Here is a 20,142-nt window from a genome sequence, read left to right as displayed (position 1 = left end):
TTTGAATCCATCTGCGGTGCCGCGCAAGGAGCTGTCAGTTCTATCCCAGTTGCTGCTGCTGTCTGCCAATCAGATGCAAGGAGGTGACGTCATACAGCGACGTCACTTCCTTGCATCTGATTGGCAGGCAGCAGCCATTGGTCCAGACACAGCTCCTCTGCGCTGCACCGCAAATGGATTCAAATGCAGTGAAGTTCCTGCTGGCGCCGACCCTCAGCACAGAGCCGCGATCATCACGGGCCGCATGGTACATGCTGAAGATCAGGACCCGCTGCGTGCTAGACACAGCGCGTCCTGATCGGCGGGGCCGCAAGTCTGCTCCTAATAAGGAGACCGCAGCTGCCCGTGCCTGCGATCAGGGGTTCGGGCAGCTGCGGTCTCCTCGCTGTGCTCTGCCTAGGGAGGACGCTTCAGACGCCGCAGCATAAATTCACATGCTGCGGCCTCTGGAAGCCACACCGCAGTTCCGTTTTCACTGCGGGCCGTACACGCACAGTGGGCATGAGGTTTTTAGAAATCCCATGCCCACTGTGCTTTTACCGTACATAGCAGGGTTTTGGACGCAGCTGAAGCATGCTGCATCCAAAACTCTGCAAGTACTGATCGTGGGCACACGGGGAACGGAGGAAAGGTGAGGAGATTTTTTTTTTTTTGTTTGCGTATTACTAAAGGATTGGCAGAATACTACAAGGGTGGGCAGAATACTACAGGGACGGCCACAATACTACAGGGACGGCCACAATACTACAGGGATGGGCAGAATACTACAGGGATGGCCACAATACTACAAGGGTGGGCAGAATACTACAAGGGTGGGCAGAATACTACAGGGACGGCCACAATACTACAGGGACGGCCACAATACTACAGGGACGGGCAGAATACTACAAGGGTGGGCACAATACTACAGGGACGGCCACAATACTACAGGGACGGCCACAATACTACAGGGACGGCCACAATACTACAGGGACGGCCACAATACTACAGGGACGGCCACAATACTACAGGGACGGCCACAATACTACAGGGACGGCCACAATACTACAGGGACGGCCTGAATACTACAGGGACGGCCTGAATACTACAGGGACGGCCTGAATACTACAGGGACGGCCTGAATACTACAGGGATGGGCAGAATACTACAGGGATGGCCACAATTCTACAGGGACGGCCACAATACTACAGGGATGGGCTGAATACTACAGGGATGGCCACAATACTACAGGGATGGGCTGAATACTACAGGGATGGGCTGAATACTACAGGGATGGCCACAATTCTACAGGGACGGCCACAATACTACAGGGACGGCCACAATACTACAGGGACGGCCACAATACTACAGGGACGGCCACAATACTACAGGGACGGCCACAATACTACAGGGACGGCCACAATACTACAGGGACGGCCACAATACTACAGGGACGGGCAGAATACTACAGGGATGGCCACAATACTACAGGGATGGCCACAATACTACAGGGATGGCCACAATACTACAGGGATGGCCTGAATACTACAGGGATGGCCACAATACTACAGGGATGGCCACAATACTACAGGGATGGCCACAATACTACAGGGATGGCCACAATACTACAGGGATGGCCACAATACTACAGGGATGGCCACAATACTACAGGGATGGCCACAATACTACAGGGATGGGCTGAATACTACAGGGATGGGCACAATACTACAGGGATGGGCACAATACTACAGGGATGGGCACAATACTACAGGGATGGGCACAATACTACAGGGATGGGCACAATACTACAGGGATGGGCACAATACTACAGGGATGGCCACAATACTACAGGGATGGCCACAATACTACAGGGATGGGCACAATACTATGGTAATTGGCAGAATACTACAGAGCACAATACTACAAGGATGAGCACAATACTACAGGGATGGGCACAATACTACGGTAATTGGCAGAATACTACAGAGCACAATACTACAAGGATGAGCACAATACTACAAGGATTGGAACAATATTACTGGGCACAATACTACAGGGCACAAGGATGGGCACTATACTACTGGGCACAATACCACAAGGATGAGCACCTTACTACAGGGCACACGGATGGGCACATTACTACAAGATTTTGGCTAAGATTACTATATGATGCTGCTAATTGTAAAACAATTATAAGAAGGTGATAAAATGTGTAAAAAAAAAAAAAAAAAAAAAATCCTAAAGCATGACTTTTTTTATTTACATTAAAAATGCTTTTCTGTATATAAACTTAACAAAAAAAGTACACGTTTGTTATAATAAACAAGCGAAAAATGTTTACAAAAGTGATCCAAGATGTATAGAAAAAAACATGGATTCATTAAAAAATGTTCACTTTGTCCTGCAAATAATGCGACCCCCCCCCCACCACATTTTTTTTTCTCTATGCGGCCCATACACCCAGCTGAGTTTGAGACCCCTGGTCTAAAAGGTTAGATGACCTTGCCGCTCAGATATCCCAGCCGTCCTCAGGCTCCCACAGCCTTCCCCCGGTTCAGCTCCCTCAGAGGAGTCCGCCTGCTTCTTCTGGTCCCTCTTCCCCAGAACGTAAAAAGGCTATTTCCAAAAGGCGCCATTGCGACCTCCTACGCCTCTTCAGACTCGGACGATGGTCAGTCTGATCCGGGCTCTGTGACTTTTAGTAGTCACGATTCCCAAGACTCTGACTCTGATTCAATGTCCTTTCTGAGTCTAGGCATTTAGACACACTAATTTCGTTTGTCAATCATTCTCTGTCTATCTCTCTCTGATCAGCCTCCTGACCTGACTTCTTAGTCGGCAATCAAGCAGGCCAAGAAGCCTCCTAAATCCTTTGCTCAGGATCCGGTTTTTCGGCAAATTATATCTAAACGGTGGGATCACCCTGATAGAAGATTTAATAAAAAAAACCCTTCTCTTCATTCGCTTATCCCTTTCCCTCTGAAATGGTTAAGCCCTAGTCAGTCCCCCCACCCCCCACCCCGTTGTGGAGCCGCCAGTATCCAGACTGGCTAAACACACGGTCATGTCTGTTTCAGACAACGCGTCTCTCAAGGACTTGTCCAACCACGCAGTTGATGCTGCGGTGAAATCTGTTTTCCAGGCTTCGGGCTCCTCTCTTCGCCCCCTGTTTGCCTTAACATGGGTCGCGAGAGCTATGGGGGTGTGGAGCAAGAACCTATGCAGGATGCTTCGCTCTTGTAATATTTCCCCGGTGGCTTTTGAGATCCTTGATTTTCTTCTCTCTAGCCTCTAATTATTTTCTTCACGGCTCCCTAGATTCAGCTAGTTTGTCAGCCCTATCGGCGGCCAATGCTGTTTTTGCCTGCAGAGTCCTTTGGCTAAAAATATGGAATGCGGACAGTGCCTCCAAGAAATCCCTGTCCACACTCCCCTTCCATGGCCTGCGTCTGTTTGGAGAATCCCTGGACAAACTCATATCTGAGACGGGTGGTAAAAGTACCATTCTACCTCAAAAGCAGCCTGTATCCAGGAATTTTAAAAAATTTCCTTGGCGCAGGCAGTTCTTTCGGCCTGCCCCCCAAAAACCATCAGCCCAAGGATCGTCCCAATGCTCAGATTGAGGATCCGGTCCCTCAAGGGACTCTTCTTGGCGTTCCCACTCCAAGCAACCTAAACCCAAAGGACCTCGCTCTGTACAGGCCCCCTTAGCATGACGCCAGGTATCCCTCAGATCCGACTCCTGTTGGAGGGCGGCTTCTGCTTTTTTGGGATATCTGGCTAGACCACACTCGCGATGCTTGGGTTCGAGAAATCGTCACCTATTGATTTCCATTCCCTGCCGGCCAACAGGTTTCTGCGTTCTCGTCTCCTAAAGTCCGAAACGCAAAGCCAGGCCTTATTTCAGGCCATAGCCGCTTTACAGAAAGCAAATTATCATTCCAGAGCCCCTGGAACAGCGCGGCAAAGGTTTCTATTCAAACCTTTTTGTCGTTCCCAAAAAAGATGGCTCTGTCAGCCCTATCTTGGACCTCAAACGGCTAAACAGATTCGTATGGATTCGAGCTTTCCGAATGGAATCATTGAGAGCAGTGCTAGCCGCCATGGAACCTGTAGAATTCCTAGCTTCCATAGACTTTCAAGATGCTTATTTACACATTCCCATGTGTCTCTCATCAACGGTTCCTTCGCTTTGCCGTAGGACACCGTCATTCCAATTCAGGGCCCTCCCCTTTTGGGCTGGCCACTGCGCCTCTGGTCTTCACAAAGGTCATGGCGGCCGTCATGTCCATTTTACACCCCAGAGGCATCCTGGTCGTTCCCTATTTGGACGACCTTCTTGTCAAAGGGAGCTCTCTTCAAGTTTGCTCAGAAAGCGTGCAGATTTGCCTAGAAACGCTGTCAAGGCTAGGGTTGCTTATCAACTTCAACAAGTCATCCCTCATTCCTCATCAGCGCATCACCTTTTTAGGTATGCTGATAGACATGGCTCAGTCCCGGGTTTTTCTTCCAGAGGACATCTTCCCTGATCCGGGCCACCCAATCCCTCCGCTCTCGCCGTCTCACATCCCTTCGGAATGGAATGAGTGTTAGGCAAGATGGTGACGGTCATAGAAGCCGTGTCCTTTGCCCAATTCCATCTGTGCCCTCTACAACTGGATCTTCTATCCTCCTGGGACAAGAATCCAGCTTCTCTAGACCGGTCAGTCCGCTTATCTCTGTCTGCGCTCAGCTCCCTCGTCTGGTGGACTTAAGCCTCATCCCTATCTCAAGGGAAGTACTTCCGCCCGGTCTACTGGCAAGTAGTCACGACGGATGCCAGCCTGATAGGCTGGGGGGCGATTTTTCTCCACCACACTGTTCACGGACGCTGGTCATCTTCCGAGCGCTCCCTGCACATCAATGTTCTGGAGATCAGAGCCATATTTTTGGCCCTTCAGAATTTTCAACCCTTACTATTGGGCCTCCCTGTTCGGATCCAGTCAGACAATGCCACGGCCGTGGCTTACATCAACCGTCAGGGAGGAACTCTGAGCGATGAAGGAAGTATCCAGGATTCTTCTTTGGGCAGAGAATCACATCCCCATTATTTCAGCTGTCCATATCCCAGGGGTAGACAACTGGGCCGCAGACTCTGAGCAGGCAAGGTCTAGCGGCAGGGGAATGGTCCCTCCACGACGAAGTGTTCCATCAGATCACTCTTCGTTGGGGACTCCCGGATGTGGACCTCATGGCGTTTCGAATGAATGCCAAAATACGTCCCTTCCTATCCAGGTCGAGAGACCCGCTAGCGATCGGCTCCGACGCCCTAGTCTTTACGTGGGCGCAGTTCTGCCTACCCTACATCTTCCCTCCGTTTCCTCTCATTCCGAGAGTAATCAAGAAAATGAAAGCGGAGGGAATCCCGGTGATCCTCGTGGCCCAGGAGAGCCTGGTACCCAGAGCTTCTCCAACTGCTCGGCGACACTCCCTGGCGTCTTCCCGACCGCCCTGATCTTGTCGCAAGGTCCAATATTCCACCAGAATACAGCACAGCTGCATTTGACGGTGTGGGGCTTGAATCCTTGATTCTTGCAAAATCAGGTCTTTCTTCTAAGGTAGTTCATACCATGCTTAATGTTCGGAAGCCCTCCTCCGCCAGTATCTACCACAGGACCTGGAAGACCTATCTTTCCTGGTGTGACCGTCATAATTGGTCGCCCCTTACCTTTTCAATCCCTAATGTTCTTGCCTTTCTGCAAGATGGTCTGGCCTTGGGACTAGCTCTCAGTACCCTTAAAGGACAAGTTTCTGCCTTGTCAGTATTTTTCCAGAAGTGGCTGGCTTCTCGCCCTCAGGTCCGTACCTTTCTTCAAGGGGTGGCACATTTGGTCCCTCCTTATCGCCACCCCTTAGATTCCTGCGATCTGAATCTAGTTCTCGGAGCTCTTCAGCTTCCTCCCTTCAAACCTCTGAGAGAAATCTCTCTTAAATGACTGTCCTGGAAGGTTGCCTTTTTAGTCACCATTACCTCTATCAGGCGAGTGTCCGAGCTAGCGGCTCTTTCCTGTCCTGTAGCTCACCTTACCTGATTTTCCATCATAAGGTGGTCCTACGGCCTTCCCCCCACTTTTCTCCCAAAGGTCGTATCTTTTTTCCACTTGAACGAGGATATTGTGTTGCCATCATTCTGCCCGCTCCTGGTCCACTCTTTTGAAAAAGCACTTCACACTCTCAATCTTGTCAGGGCTCTGTGGATCTACAGCGCCGTTGCGCAAGTCCAATGCCCTCTTCGTCCTCTCACAAGGACACAAAAAGGGCAATCTGGCTTGTAAATCCACGATTTCTCGATGGATTAGGACTGCCATCTGAGGCATACAAAGCACGAGGTTCTGTTCCCCCTCAATCTGTGCGGGCCCACTCTACGCGAGCAGTGGGTGCTTCCTGGGCTATCCGCCGTCAGGCTTCGGCGGCCCAACTTTGCAAGGCTGCTACCTGGTCCAGTGTGCACACGTTTACAAAATTCTACAGAGTGCATACGCATGCCTCCGTGGATGCTGCTCTTGGAAGACAAGTCCTTCAGGTGGCAGTGGCCCATTTATAAGTGGCCACTGCTCGGTTTTTTGACAGTTTGTGTTCACTGCAGTTGTTAGTGAGCTCTTAGTCTGATGTTATACACTGTTAATAGTTCAGTTCCCACCCAGGGACTGCTTTGGGACATCCCAATGTCTGTGTCCCCTCAATGAAAAGGCGAAAAGGGAAAGGACATTTTTGTGTACTCACCGTAAAATGTCTTACTTGGAGCCTTTCATTGGGGGACACAGCTCCCACCCTTGTGGTTTTGGTTGTCCTTCTCCTACTGCTTTTACACCAAACTGAGCTAGTTTCCTGCCTAGCTAGGGTATATGCTGTGGGGGGAGGAGCTAACACTTTTGCAAATCTAGTGTCACGCATCCCTGGAGACATAATACCCACGGTCTGTCCCCCAATGAAGGGCTCCAAGGAAGACATTTTCCGGTGAGTACACAAAAATGTCATATTTATTTATTTTTTTTGCATGCGGTTACTTCCACTGTGCATGCTCAGTAGCGTGCCGCAACCGGAAAAAAAAGGACGGACGGCATGTAAAAACTTATGAAAAGGATGCGGTGTTTTCGCCACATCCGTTACATAGGTTTCACAGCCGGATTGAGCCGCAGTGCTCAAACTGGATGTGTGAAAGTAGCCCAAGGGGTTAAAAAGATCTGAAGTTTGTCCGAAAAAAAAGTACCACACGTTTTACGCCATATTCTGTGACCCGTAACGGTCTCATTTTTCGAGATCTATGGTTCAGTGAAGGCTTTTTTTTGTCTCAGGCTGATGTTCTGAATACCATTTTTGCGCAGATGCTCCGTTTTAATCGCCTGTTATTGCATTTTGCGCAAAACTGGCAGCAACCAAAAACCGTAATTTTGACGTTTGGAGGTTTTTGGTTTTTTTTGTACTGGTCCACCTAGGGGACTATATGGATCACCAATCTGATTGGTCTGCCATATCTGCTGATCACAGCTACATAGCTGTGAAGAGCAGAAAGTCTTTCATGTCTTCCCAGCTCTCGGCCGGGTGAAACAAAGTAAATTGTGAGCTACAGGAGTCATCACATGACCCTGTGCTACCATGACAACCATTGGAAGTCATGTGGTCACGTGACTTCCGGTATTGGCCGGTAAGTACCGTATTTCTTGGTCCATAAGACGTACTTTTTTTTCCCCCAAATGTTGGGGGGAAAGTGGGGGGTGCGTCTTATAGTCTGAATGTGGCTGTGGGGAATGAGGGTGCTGCGGTGGAGCGGGTCATTGGTGGCATGAGCAGGCTGTAGCAGTGACCACGTGGGCCCGCTGATTTCATATGCACGCCCATTCTCCCGCCCATCATCCCTCAGCGCTGAAGGCGGCACTGACAGGTGGGCGGGATGATGGGCGGGGGGTGCCTGCATAATTAACAGCCAGCCCGCATGATCACCCCTGGCAACTACAGCCTGGAGCGATCATATGCGGCTGTATTCACTGCCCACCCCCGCGTATTATCAGCGCGGGTACAGTGAATAAGTATGTTCATCTGTCACCGTTGTGTGCAGCATCGCAATCTCCTCCTCCTGTCTGCCGGCCAGCTGATCTATGTGTAGAAAGCGGTGAGCACAGGGATGACGTCATCGCTGTGCACACCGCTAGTCTCCACACAGGTCTGCTGACAGGCAGACAATGGTGATGGCTCCACACTTCAGCGGCGCTGCTGCCGCCACTGACAGGAGGAGGAGCGATGCTGCATGGAGCGAGGAAAGGGGAGTATAAACATTTTTTTTTTCTTTTTTTTTTTTTTATTGTGGCATTAGTTATACTATGGATCACTGTGAAGACTGTCTATGTGCGGACGTTGCGTATTTGCATGCAGTTACACTGCGATCTGTACCGCAGCGTAATTGCATGCGTCCTGCGTCCCCAGCATAATCTATGAAGATTATGCAGGAGACGTGCGCACGTGGCGTATTAGAGTGCAGTGCTTCGGCTGCTGCCCAAAGCGTGCGTTCTAAGAAGTGACATGTCACTTCTTTCGTGCGCTCTGCATGCATCCCCCGCTCTGTCTATGGGAGGGGCTGCACTCAGAGCGTATGAAATTTTTTTTTTTTTTTTTTTTTTTTTTATTACAGACTTTCTGCAGCGATTTGAAGCGCACGTGTGCTGTTCAAATCGCTGCAGAAATTTCTGCAGGGACAGTACGCAACGTGCGCACATAGCCTAACTGGCTTAAACGTGGCAGAACAGTGACATTACCTAGAACTGGAGTGAAATCACACATGCAAAAAATCCTACCCAGTTTTGCTTATACTGTGAGCTAGCAGTACATTAGGCTTCTATTGTGAATTTCAGCAGCTGCTCCCCCTAGTGTTTAAAAGTGGAACATCTCAAATTTAAATGACGAATATTGAAAAAGGTGGCTATATTGGTCACTGATGAATTTCTTTAACCAAAACTCAATGTACAGTTTTTTATTTTTAATTTAACAAATGAATAGCTCAGATGGGAACTTTATTTATTTTTTATTTTTTGATTTTTTTAAGTTCTATAGTTCTTCACACTAATAGGTGCCAAATAATTATTCACACTTGGTATAGTACATGGTGCCTTTATTTCCATGAGCACCAGTGTCAGAAAATATCTGGTTTCAGCCACTAGGGGTAGCTGAGACCCTTGATCATGAACTGGGCTGTTTATTTATTTTATTTATTTATTTATTTATTTTCTCTGGCTCCCAATCACGTGAACACTGCTATACACTACTGTGACGTGATCACCAGTGGCGTAACTAGAGTTTGATGGGCCCTGGTGCAAAATTTGGACCAGGGCCCCCCTCCATGTACACCGACACTTAGGGTACGGGATAATGATGCTGACACTTGGCTTTTACCCACAGCACCCTGCTTTCCCATGATCTGATATCCATCTTATCCTCAGCACCCAGCTTTCCCATGCTCTGTCACACATCTTTCCCTCAGCACCCAGCTTTCCCATATCAGAGCATGGGAAAGCTGGGTGCTGAGAGATGTATATCAGAGCATGGGAAAGCTGGGTGCTGAGAGATGTATAGCAGAGCATGGGAAAGCTGGGTGCTGAGGGAAAGAGCCTTCACACCTCAGCACAAAACATTCCCATCCCATACTTGTATCTTTGTCCCCCCTCGTACATAGTTCTCCAAATACTATAATGGCCCCCACATAGCCTTCCATATAGTATAAAGGGTCCCACATAACCGTTCATATATTAGAATGCACTTCCATAGTCCTCCATGTATTATAATACATTTTCCATAGTTCTCCATATTTTATACTGCACAACATAGTCCTCCCTGTTTTATAATGCACCCCCACAGACCATGTATAAACTAGCCTCCATAGTCCTCCATATATTATAATGTAGCCCCCATAGTCCTATATGTATTATAATGCAGCCCCATGAATCATATTGTATTATGCAGCCCCATACTCCTCCATGTATAATGCACCCCTATAGTCCATGTATAAGGTGTCCTTCATGTTTATTATGCAGTCCCATAGACCTCCATGTATCATGCAGCCAGCACCCCCAGGCCTCCATGTATCATGCAGCCAGCACCCCCAGGCCTCCATGTATCATGCAGCCAGCCCCCCAGGCCTCCACATGTCATGCAGCCAGCTTGCCCCGGGGCCTCTACGTGTCATGCTGCTAGCCCAGCCCCCCAGCCCCACCAGGTGTCATGCAGCCAGCCCCACAGGCCTCCATGTGTCATGCAGCCAGCCCCCCAGGCCTCCATGTGTCATGCAGCCAGCCCCACCAGGTGTCATGCAGCCAGCCCCACAGGCCTCTGTGTCATGCAGCCAGTCCCACCAGGTGTCATGCAGCCAGCCCCCCAGGCCTCCATGTGTCATGCAGCCAGCCCCACCAGGTGTCATGCAGCCAGCCCCCCAGGCCTCCATGTGTCATGCAGCCAGCCCCACCAGGTGTCATGCAGCCAGACCCCCAGGCCTCCATGTGTCATGCAGCCAGCCCCACCAGGTGTCATGCAGCCAGCCCCCCAGGCCTCCATGTGTCATGCAGCCAGCCCCACCAGGTGTCATGCAGCCAGACCCCCAGGCCTCCATGTGTCATGCAGCCAGCCCCCCAGGCCTCCATGTGTCATGCAGCCAGCCCCACCAGGTGTCATGCAGCCAGCCCCCCAGGCCTCCATGTGTCATGCAGCCAGCCCCACCAGGTGTCATGCAGCCAGCCCCCCAGGCCTCCATGTGTCATGCAGCCAGCCCCCCAGGCCTCCATGTGTCATGCAGCCAGCCCCCCAGGCCTCCATGTGTCATGCAGCCAGCCCCCCCAGGCCTCCATGTGTCATGCAGCCAGTTTGCCCCGGGGCCTCTACGTGTCATGCTGCCAGCCCCCCAGCCCCACCAGGTGTCATGCAGCCAGCCCCACCAGGTGTCATGCAGCCAGCCCCCCAGGCCTCCATGTGTCATGCAGCCAGCCCCACCAGGTGTCATGCAGCCAGCCCCCCAGGCCTCCATGTGTCATGCAGCCAGCCCCACCAGGTGTCATGCAGCCAGACCCCCAGGCCTCCATGTGTCATGCAGCCAGCCCCACCAGGTGTCATGCAGCCAGCCCCCCAGGCCTCCATGTGTCATGCAGCCAGCCCCACCAGGTGTCATGCAGCCAGCCCCCCAGGCCTCCATGTGTCATGCAGCCAGCCCCCCCAGGGCCTCTGTGTCATGCAGCCAGCCCCACCAGGTGTCATGCAGCCAGCCCCCCAGGCCTCCATGTGTCATGCAGCCAGCCCCACCAGGTGTCATGCAGCCAGACCCCCAGGCCTCCATGTGTCATGCAGCCAGCCCCCCCAGGGCCTCTATGTGTCATGCAGCCAGCCCCACCAGGTGTCATGCAGCTAGCCCCCCCAGGGCCTCCATGTGTCATGCAGCCAGCCCCACCAGGTGTCATGCAGCCAGACCCCCAGGCCTCCATGTGTCATGCAGCCAGCCCCCCAGGCCTCCATGTGTCATGCAGCCAGCCCCACCAGGTGTCATGCAGCCAGACCCCCAGGCCTCTGTGTCATGCAGCCAGTCCCACCAGGTGTCATGCAGCTAGCCGCCCCCCCCCCCCCCAAGGGCCTCTGTGTCATGCAGCCAGCTTCCCCCGGGGCCTCTACGTGTCATGGAGCCAGCAAAATAACAAAAAACAAGTACAATACCTCTCTTCTCCTTCCGACCCCTGCGACCGCGGTAGTTACGCCCCTGCCCCCATATGTCACACACCCTGCTCCCCATACAGCCTGCATCCCTCCATATCACTCACACACACACACACTACACCCCCATATGTCACACACCCTGCCCCACATAACTCACCCTGCCTGTACCCCAAATTACCCCTCTCAAACACTCTGCACCCCTTCACATGCTTCTGTCGCAGTCTGCACTCACCCTGCAGCCCCCCTCCCCCTCATGTTTCCTCTTTTCTCATTACCAGTCATGTGTCCAAAGTATCGTCTCCTGCTTTCTCCCCGGCAATCCTGTGTCTCCTCCCACAGTCACATGGGCGTGACATCATCGCAGGTCCTGCAGGATGGATTCCGTCTGCCGTGCAGGAGCAGTCCTGCTCTGCTGCAGGTCCTCCAATTTTGTCTCATCTGACATGTCAGAGACAAAAATCCTCCGATATTTCCTGCAGTGCAAAGTCCCCCGTGGCCTTCCCTTCTCAAAATGTTGGGGCACATGTGCTGAGAGACTGAGGTTACTGGAGTTTACACTGCCCTCAGTGTGATCTGGGGAGTGTGCAGGCAGTAATCTCACTGAGGTTACTGCAAGCACACTCCTCACATGGAGTGCTTGCACTTCCAGAAAATATGGGATCTCTTTGAGCGTATCCTCCTCCCCCACCCCAACACCCCAGTATCCTGGAAGTCATTGGAGGACCTCAAAAATAATTTGTGTGTCTTCTTTGTAAGGCTATGTGCGCACGTAGCATTCTGCCCTGCAGAAATTTCTGCAGCGATTTGAACAGCACACGTGCTTCACTGCAGAAAGAGTCCCTAATGAAAAAAAGCCAATTCCATGTGCTCTGAGTGCAGACCCTACCATAGACAGAGCGGGGGCTGCAGGCAGAGCGCAGGAAAAAAGTGACATGTCACTTCCTAGAACGCGCGCTTCGGGCAGCAGCCGAAGCGCTGCACTCTAATACGCCACGTGCACACGTTTCCTGCATAATCTTCATAGATTATGCTGGGGACGCAGGACGCATGCAGTTACTCTGCGGTGCAGAGCGCAGCGTAACTGCATGCAAATATGCAACGTGCGCACATAGCCTAAGGGTACTTTCACACTTGCGTTTTTTTTTTCCTTCCGTCACAATCCGCCCTTTTGGAAAACAGCGGAACCCGTTAGACTTGTATGGAGGGCGGATTGTGCCAAAAGTATCTGTGCTTCCGCTGGCCGACGTTGCATCCGCCGGGCGGAAGGAACGCAGCATGTAACGTTTTTTGAGCGGCGGAAGGCTTTATTTTTCACTGCTCATGCTCCAATTTTTTTTTTTTTTAATCACAAACTTTATTTTGTCTCTTGGTGGCCGAACGTTCAGCTGAGCAGCCGGCTTGTGAGAGCGCTCAGCCGGGTGATCAGCTGATCGTTCACAATAGCCTGCTGCCGATAAAACTGTAAAGAAGAAAAAAATAAAAGCTTTCCATTGTTTTGTACGATCCATTGCATCCGTTGTGCCACTATATGCAACACATCCGTTGCATCCGTCACACAACGCAATGTAACGGATGCCGTTCAACGAAAGTGTGAAACTACCCTAATACTGACTGGGTTGGTAATGTTGAGTATCTGATAGGTGCTGCAACACTGCTAACCCCTGGGCTTGATGCCAGGTGACATTACACAGCTGGTATCAATCCCTTATATTACCCAGTTTGTCACCGCACCAAAGTGGGCTTGTCTAATGGATGCGTCATTTCTAGGGCAGCTGCGGCCTGTTTTGTTTAGGCTGGGAAGGGCTAAATAAACATTTTCCCTTCTTACCCTGAGAATACCAGAACACAAATCTGCTTCACCTTGGTTGGTAATTTAATTTGGAGCGGGCCCCCACTTTTTTTAAACTTAATTTAGAAGTAATTTAAAAAACTGCGTAGGTTGCCTTTCAAAAAAAAAAAAAAAGGGGGGACCCCCAACGTTTTTTTAATGGCTAAATACAAGCCTAAACACCCTTTTAGTGGCACATGAAAGTCACTAAAGGGTGTCAGCTTAGAAAATGTAGGGGGGGGGGGTACATTGTGTTTTACCTCTGTCTATCCTAGCATTTTATGCTGCATGCCCATAAATGGGGGTTGCAGGATTTCGGGCAGTGTTTTTGCTGCATCCAAATCGCGGTGTTGTACAGTACATATAGTACAAGCACAGTGAAAGGAGTTTTGGAAATCCCATGCCCACTTTTGTTGCTTTTCTCTGTAGCATAAACTGACCTGCGGCTTGTCTCCACAGCATAAATTGACATGCTGCTGCTCGGGAAGCTAAGTGTTGTCAGTGGGGAGAATAGAGCTAAAGACCACAGCGTCCCAAACCCAGATCATGGGAATGGGCAGCTGCGTTCTCCTATGGACCACTCGCATCACAGGAGGGCTGACAATGTGTCTTAGATGGTGTCTCCGGATTGTGGGCACATAACCTAAAAATGAGAAATGTGTCGTGACAGCAACATTTTTAAAGTATCTGTGGATTCGAAATGCTCCCTATACCCCCTGAATAAAATCCTTGAGGTGTCTAGTCTCAAATGGGATCACTGGGGGAGGGCGGTGGTTTCCACTATACAGGTACATTTAGGGGCCCTGCAAATGTGACATGGTGCATGCAATTTATTTCAACTTTTTCAAAATTTATGGTGCTCCTTCGGTTTTGAGCCCTCCCTGTGCTCATAAGACATTAGATAGCAAACTTTGGGGTCACATTTTTGCTGTTGCCTCTTGAAAAGTGAAATGTTGGCACTAAAGCAACACTTTTGTGAAGGAAAAAAAAAATTAATATGATGACCTAAAGTTGCAAATTCTGTGAGGTACCTGTGGGTTCAAAATACTTACTATACCCCTGGATAAAATCCTTGAGGGGTATAGATTTCAGAATGGGGTGAGATCCATTTAGGCTCCTCAGGGGCTCTACAAACACAACATGGTGTTTCCTAAGAATTATAGCCAATTTTGCAGTTAAATAGCCCTCCTTCCCTTCCAAGCCCTACCGTGCACCCAAACAGTTGCTTTCCACCACTTATGAGGTATCTGTGTACTCAGGCTGAATTGCACAATAAATGTTATGGTTCATTTTATCCTGATACCCTTGTGAATAAAAAGCTACCTGGCTGAAGAAGCACTTTTGTGGTGTGATTGTTTTTTTTTTTTTTTTTTTCTTTCCTTTTTTACGGCTGTTATAAAATTCTGTGAAGCATCTGGGGGTCTAGTTTCCAAAATGGGGCTACTTGTGGGCAGTTTCCTGCTGTTAAGGTACCTTAGAGGCCCTGCAAATGTGACATGGTACCCACAATCTTTCTGCCAAATTTGCTTTACAAAATTAAAATTTCTCGTGTTCTGAGCTCTCCATTTGTCCAGAGGTTTCTGACCAAATGTGGGGTATTGGCACGCTCAGAATAAGATGGGTAACAAATTCTGGGGTCCATTTTGTTATTTCTTCTAAAAGTGAATAAATTGGGTCTAGAGCAACATTTTGGATATTTTGTCACCTAGGCTTCTCGGTCACTTTTTAAATGTGTTGTGGACCCAAAAGAAAAAAAAAAAATTTGCGCTGATGTAGACGTGGGAATTGTGATTTATTAACAATTGTATAAAAGAGAAAAAGAGTAGACAAGAAGCACTCAACTCACTAAATAATAATCAGTGTAATAACGTTTATTATATGCATAAGGTGCAAAACCGTATAAAAACAATTAGAAACAAGGACACCTGTCCCATGGACTCAGTGAAAAAGCGCAATGCACTAAATACAATCAGACAAGAGGCAAAAGTATTATCCCAAGGACCTACAATAAAGTGCTAATGCAAACAGATATGGCCATAGGGTACCGCATCAATACATAATATCAAGACATGGAACACAGGGAATGTGAGATGAAATAAAACCCTGAAAATATTCCTGCTTGGAGATGGCGCACCACCATGTAAAACCCAAACAGGTCCAAAGGGATATCACCTGAGTCAGAACAAGGTAAGAGCCATGGGATGTGTCAGAAGGGAGGTACCAGCCCGACGCGTGTCGCTCAGAAGAGCTTTATCAGGGGAGGTAATGAGGTTTAGAGAGAAAAAAACACGCATATAAATGCATAAACAAATCAAAATAATTAAGTACCAGTGTGAGAGCACACCTGGTTGTGCCTTCAGCATCTGAGTATGGAGGACGACAGGAAGTAAGCCAGTGTGTAATCAACAAAGGCTTCCCCCTGGAACTGTCAGTGATCACAAAGGTACCGCGCATAAATGCAGAGCGCAAGTAAATGTGCAACCACAAAAGGCTTCCCATATAGCGTAATAGACGTAAATGCACATGCACAGTAGAAGCTACACGGTAAACAAATATAAAGCTGCGCAGACACTCGCGATAATTATAGAAAGCGCAGTGGAGGCTGGGCAGTAGGCAATTACAACGCTGCGCAGACGCTCAGTCATCATGGCATGGATATTAAAAAAAAAATGGCAAGTTTGAATAAAGCGGAGTGTTCCACAAGGGAGCGGTGATTATTACTAGGGCGCAAAAATAAAGTACCACTGAATAAAGATGGATGACAATAATGTCCATATGTGCTTACATGATATAGGTAAATAGGTAATACGTTACAGGGTAAATAGCAAATCAGGGCAATAGGGTATACAATCAGTGTACAGATTGATATCTAGAGGGTATTACTCCCCACATGAACAAAACTGTACAGCCACAAGCAAAAATCACAAATGACAAGCATACACAAAATCTGAAAAAAATCTTATTGAGCAGTAGCGACAGGTGCCATACCAATGATAACATTTAGGTATATTAACATGGAGTAACCACATTACATCGCTATAGCTCTGTTATAAACAATCAACAAGTAGCAACAGTATATAGCAAGGATGACAAAAAAAAAAAAAGAGGGAAGCTGATAGATGTAATGACCGTGAGGCCCAGATATCAATGTGGGAAACAGAATGAAGTACATTACAAAGTTATTACAGATCAAAGGTTCCAATCACATTGAGCAAGGAAATAATACACGTCAAAAAACATGCCAAGGGGACAAGATGGATCCATAAAACCTTAATAGATGAGATCCTAGCAAAGCCCTCATATTACTCCCATAAACCTGAGAGAGAGGTATCCAAATAAATGTCCCAAGACGTGGACGATGGGATGGTCCAGCAGAAGCAGGCTGTGTCTATAGTTGGTTGATCCTGATATGAAAAAGGCGATCACGAAGAACAGCAAAGCGGAGGCACCTCACAGGGACAGGAGGGGAGGTCCAAGAAGGGAAGGAGGAAAAAATGGCCAGTAGACACCAGAGCTATAAATCAAATATGAAAATACGTTAGGCAGAGTATAAAGAAAACAACAATGGCAACGAAGAACTGAGGGAAGGGGTGAACGTCCAAAATCTACCCCAGGAAGCCAGTGAAGAGCAGTTCCTCATTAAGGCCTGCCGGGGAGACAGAGTTAAGACACCAAATCCAACGGGATTCCAGTTGTAGAAGTCGTTTAGTAGGATCCCCACCCCTAATATTGAGCTTGAGGCGTTCCAGGCCCACTACTCGTAGACCCCTCGGGTTACCCCCATGGTGTGACAATGTGTGATTCTACTGAGGTCAATTTCTTACCTTTGCGCAAGTCACAGGCCGCCAAGTTGAGGCTTGAGACATGTCTCTGGATTCTCCTCCTAAGCTCTTGAGTGGTTTCTCCTACGTAAAACCTGTTACAAGGGCAAATGATCACATAGATAATGCAGGAGGTTTTACAATTGATGAACCCTTTTAATTTGTGTTGACTACCAGCCGTGGGGTGTGCAAAGGCGTCCCGCATAGGTCACATATAAGGACACACATTGCAATCCCCACAGGGGTAGGAGCCAACAAAAGTAAAGCCATGTCCCAGACGATGGGTAGGCCTGACAAAATGACTACTAACCAACTTGTCGCCGAGACTCGGGGCCCTCTTGGCTGTTATCAGGGGTCTTTCTCCAATTAAGTCAGATATTTTTGGATCAATCTTGAGAATCCTCCAGTGGTCAGATATTATTCTGCCAAAGTTGTCCCACTGGTTGTGAAAGTTGGTAGTTAGTCGTAATTGGTGATCCTCTGGTTGCATTTTCCGTTCAAGAAGAGATTCCTGGGTCTGCGTACTAGCCCGTTTCAGGGTCCTAGATAAAGGCTTCTTGGGGTAACCCCGTTGGGTAAACCGCATGGTGAGATCCTCCGTTTGTATCCGAAAATTGCTGTCATCCGTGCAATTCCTCCTGGCCCTTAAGTATTGACCAACAGGTATTCCTAATTTGAGATGGCGAGGATGAAAACTAGTGAACTGCAAGAGTCTGTTAGTAGCAGTGGGCTTACGGTACAAATCGGTATGAAGATGACCATCCACCACAGATAGTGACATATCCAAGAAAAATTTTAAAATGGCATAACTGAATTTTTTTTTTTATTTTATTTGGGTGGTGGGGGTGGGGGGTGGAGAAATCATCCTAAATTTACCACTAAACTAAAGTACAATATGTCACAAAAAAGTAATGTCAGATGATTATTATTATTTATTTATTTATAGAGCACCATTAGTTCCATGGTGCTGTACATGAGAAGGGGGTTACATACAAAATACATATACAAGTTACAGTAGACAGACTAGTACAGAGGGAAGAGGGCCCTGCCCTTGCGGGCTTACATTCTATAGGATTATGGGGAGGAGACAGTAGGTGGGGTGTAGATGGGGCGGCAGCTCCGCACGGTGGCGGGGCGGCAGCACAGATTCACTGCAGTCTGTGTTCCAGTGAGAGAACGTCAGTGACACTGGTCAGACTTGTAAAATTTGGCCCAGGCATTAGGGACAAAATTGGTTCTGTCATGTTTGTGTTTTGTTTTGTTTTTCCTCCATTGCACCGTTGGAGTGGCGCTTTAGATGCAAGTCCATTACACCGTTCTTATAATCACGTTCTGGTGTCTTCATCAGTTTCCAGCGTCTCTCCAGTCAGTTTCTGGGTTTTTTTTTGTTTAACCGTCCAGCAGACCAATGTTTAATGGTGGAGAGCCTTGTTCTGGCTCCTCATAGAGATGAATTAAGACCTTGTGACACAACTTCTGACAGGCTGGAAATCAGAGGTTATGGGCACATGATGGCTCCACGGGACTGAAGCTGTTGGTAAAGTGAAGCTGCTGGAAGGGAGCAAATGACAGGGAGCAGGGGACTTAGATTTAAAGTGCCACTCCAGTGCTGAAAAAACTCTTGTGGTGGTTTTAAATGAATCAAATCTGTAAATGGTACAGGAACATCAAAATGCCAGAATTGATTTTCCTGGCTGCTGCAACATTGCAATAAGGCAATGAAATCCCCAAATGTACCCCAAACTGGTATCAGTAAAAGTCAGCTCAGCGCAAAACAACAGGCCCTCACACCGCCCCATATCCCAAAAATTGAAAATAATACGGCTCTTAGAAAATGCTGACACAAGTTTGGTATCTGCATCTGTACAGGTCAGTTTTACAGTGGTAATGAAGATGATGGTAAATACCCCCCCCCCCCCCCCGCAACAAAAAAAAAATGAAAATGCATAAAGACTTAGACTAGAAATTAACATATTTTAATGCAACTTTGATATTTTTTTTTTAATATAGAACTCGGTGTGTTTTCTACACATCCTATTGGAAAACTAATTGAAGGAGTATATTCAGTTATTGGTCAATTATACAGAAAAGGAGTGGTGGATTGAATACCAATATGATTAATATGCATAACTCCTTTTTCATAAACCTGTGAATTTTTTTTCTTTGCACAAGAAAAATGGTTTAATTCAAACTGACGATTCTTCAAATAATCCCTCTCTAAGGTACTGTTGTAGCTCTTTGGGTATGTGCTCACAATCAGGACACGCTGTGTCCTGGACACAGTGAGTCCTGACCTGCGAAGCCATGCGTCTCCTCTGCAGGAGAACGCAGCTGCTCATGCCCACAATCAGGGCTCGGTGCGTTGCAGTCTCTCGCTTGTGTTCTCCCTGCAGAGGACTCATGCAAAATCGCATCAAACAATTGACATGCTGCAGTCTGGAAAGCCGCACTGCAGGTCAGTGTTTGCTATGGAATAAAGAAGCACAGTAGGCACAGGATTTCTAGAAATCCCATCTACTATGCTTGTACTGTACAATGCAGCGTTTTTGGATGCAGCTGAAGCATGCTACTTCCAAACCACTGCAAATACTGATCGTGTGCACAAAGTCTTAGGCTATGTGCCCACGTAGCGTATTTTCATGCAGCTACGCTGCATTCTGCACAGCAGCGTAACTGCAAGTGTCCTGTGTGTCCAGCACAATCTATGAAGATTGTGCCTCATCCATGCCCACGTGGCGTATTAGAACACAGCGATTCGGCTACTGCTGAAGCGCTGCTTTCTAAAAAGCAACA

The sequence above is a fragment of the Anomaloglossus baeobatrachus genome, chromosome 6 (assembly GCF_048569485.1).
Source record: "Anomaloglossus baeobatrachus isolate aAnoBae1 chromosome 6, aAnoBae1.hap1, whole genome shotgun sequence".
In the NCBI taxonomy this organism is placed as follows: domain Eukaryota; kingdom Metazoa; phylum Chordata; class Amphibia; order Anura; family Aromobatidae; genus Anomaloglossus; species Anomaloglossus baeobatrachus.
The sequence above is the reverse complement of the archived record's forward strand: the minus strand, read 5'-3'. Positions refer to the sequence as shown.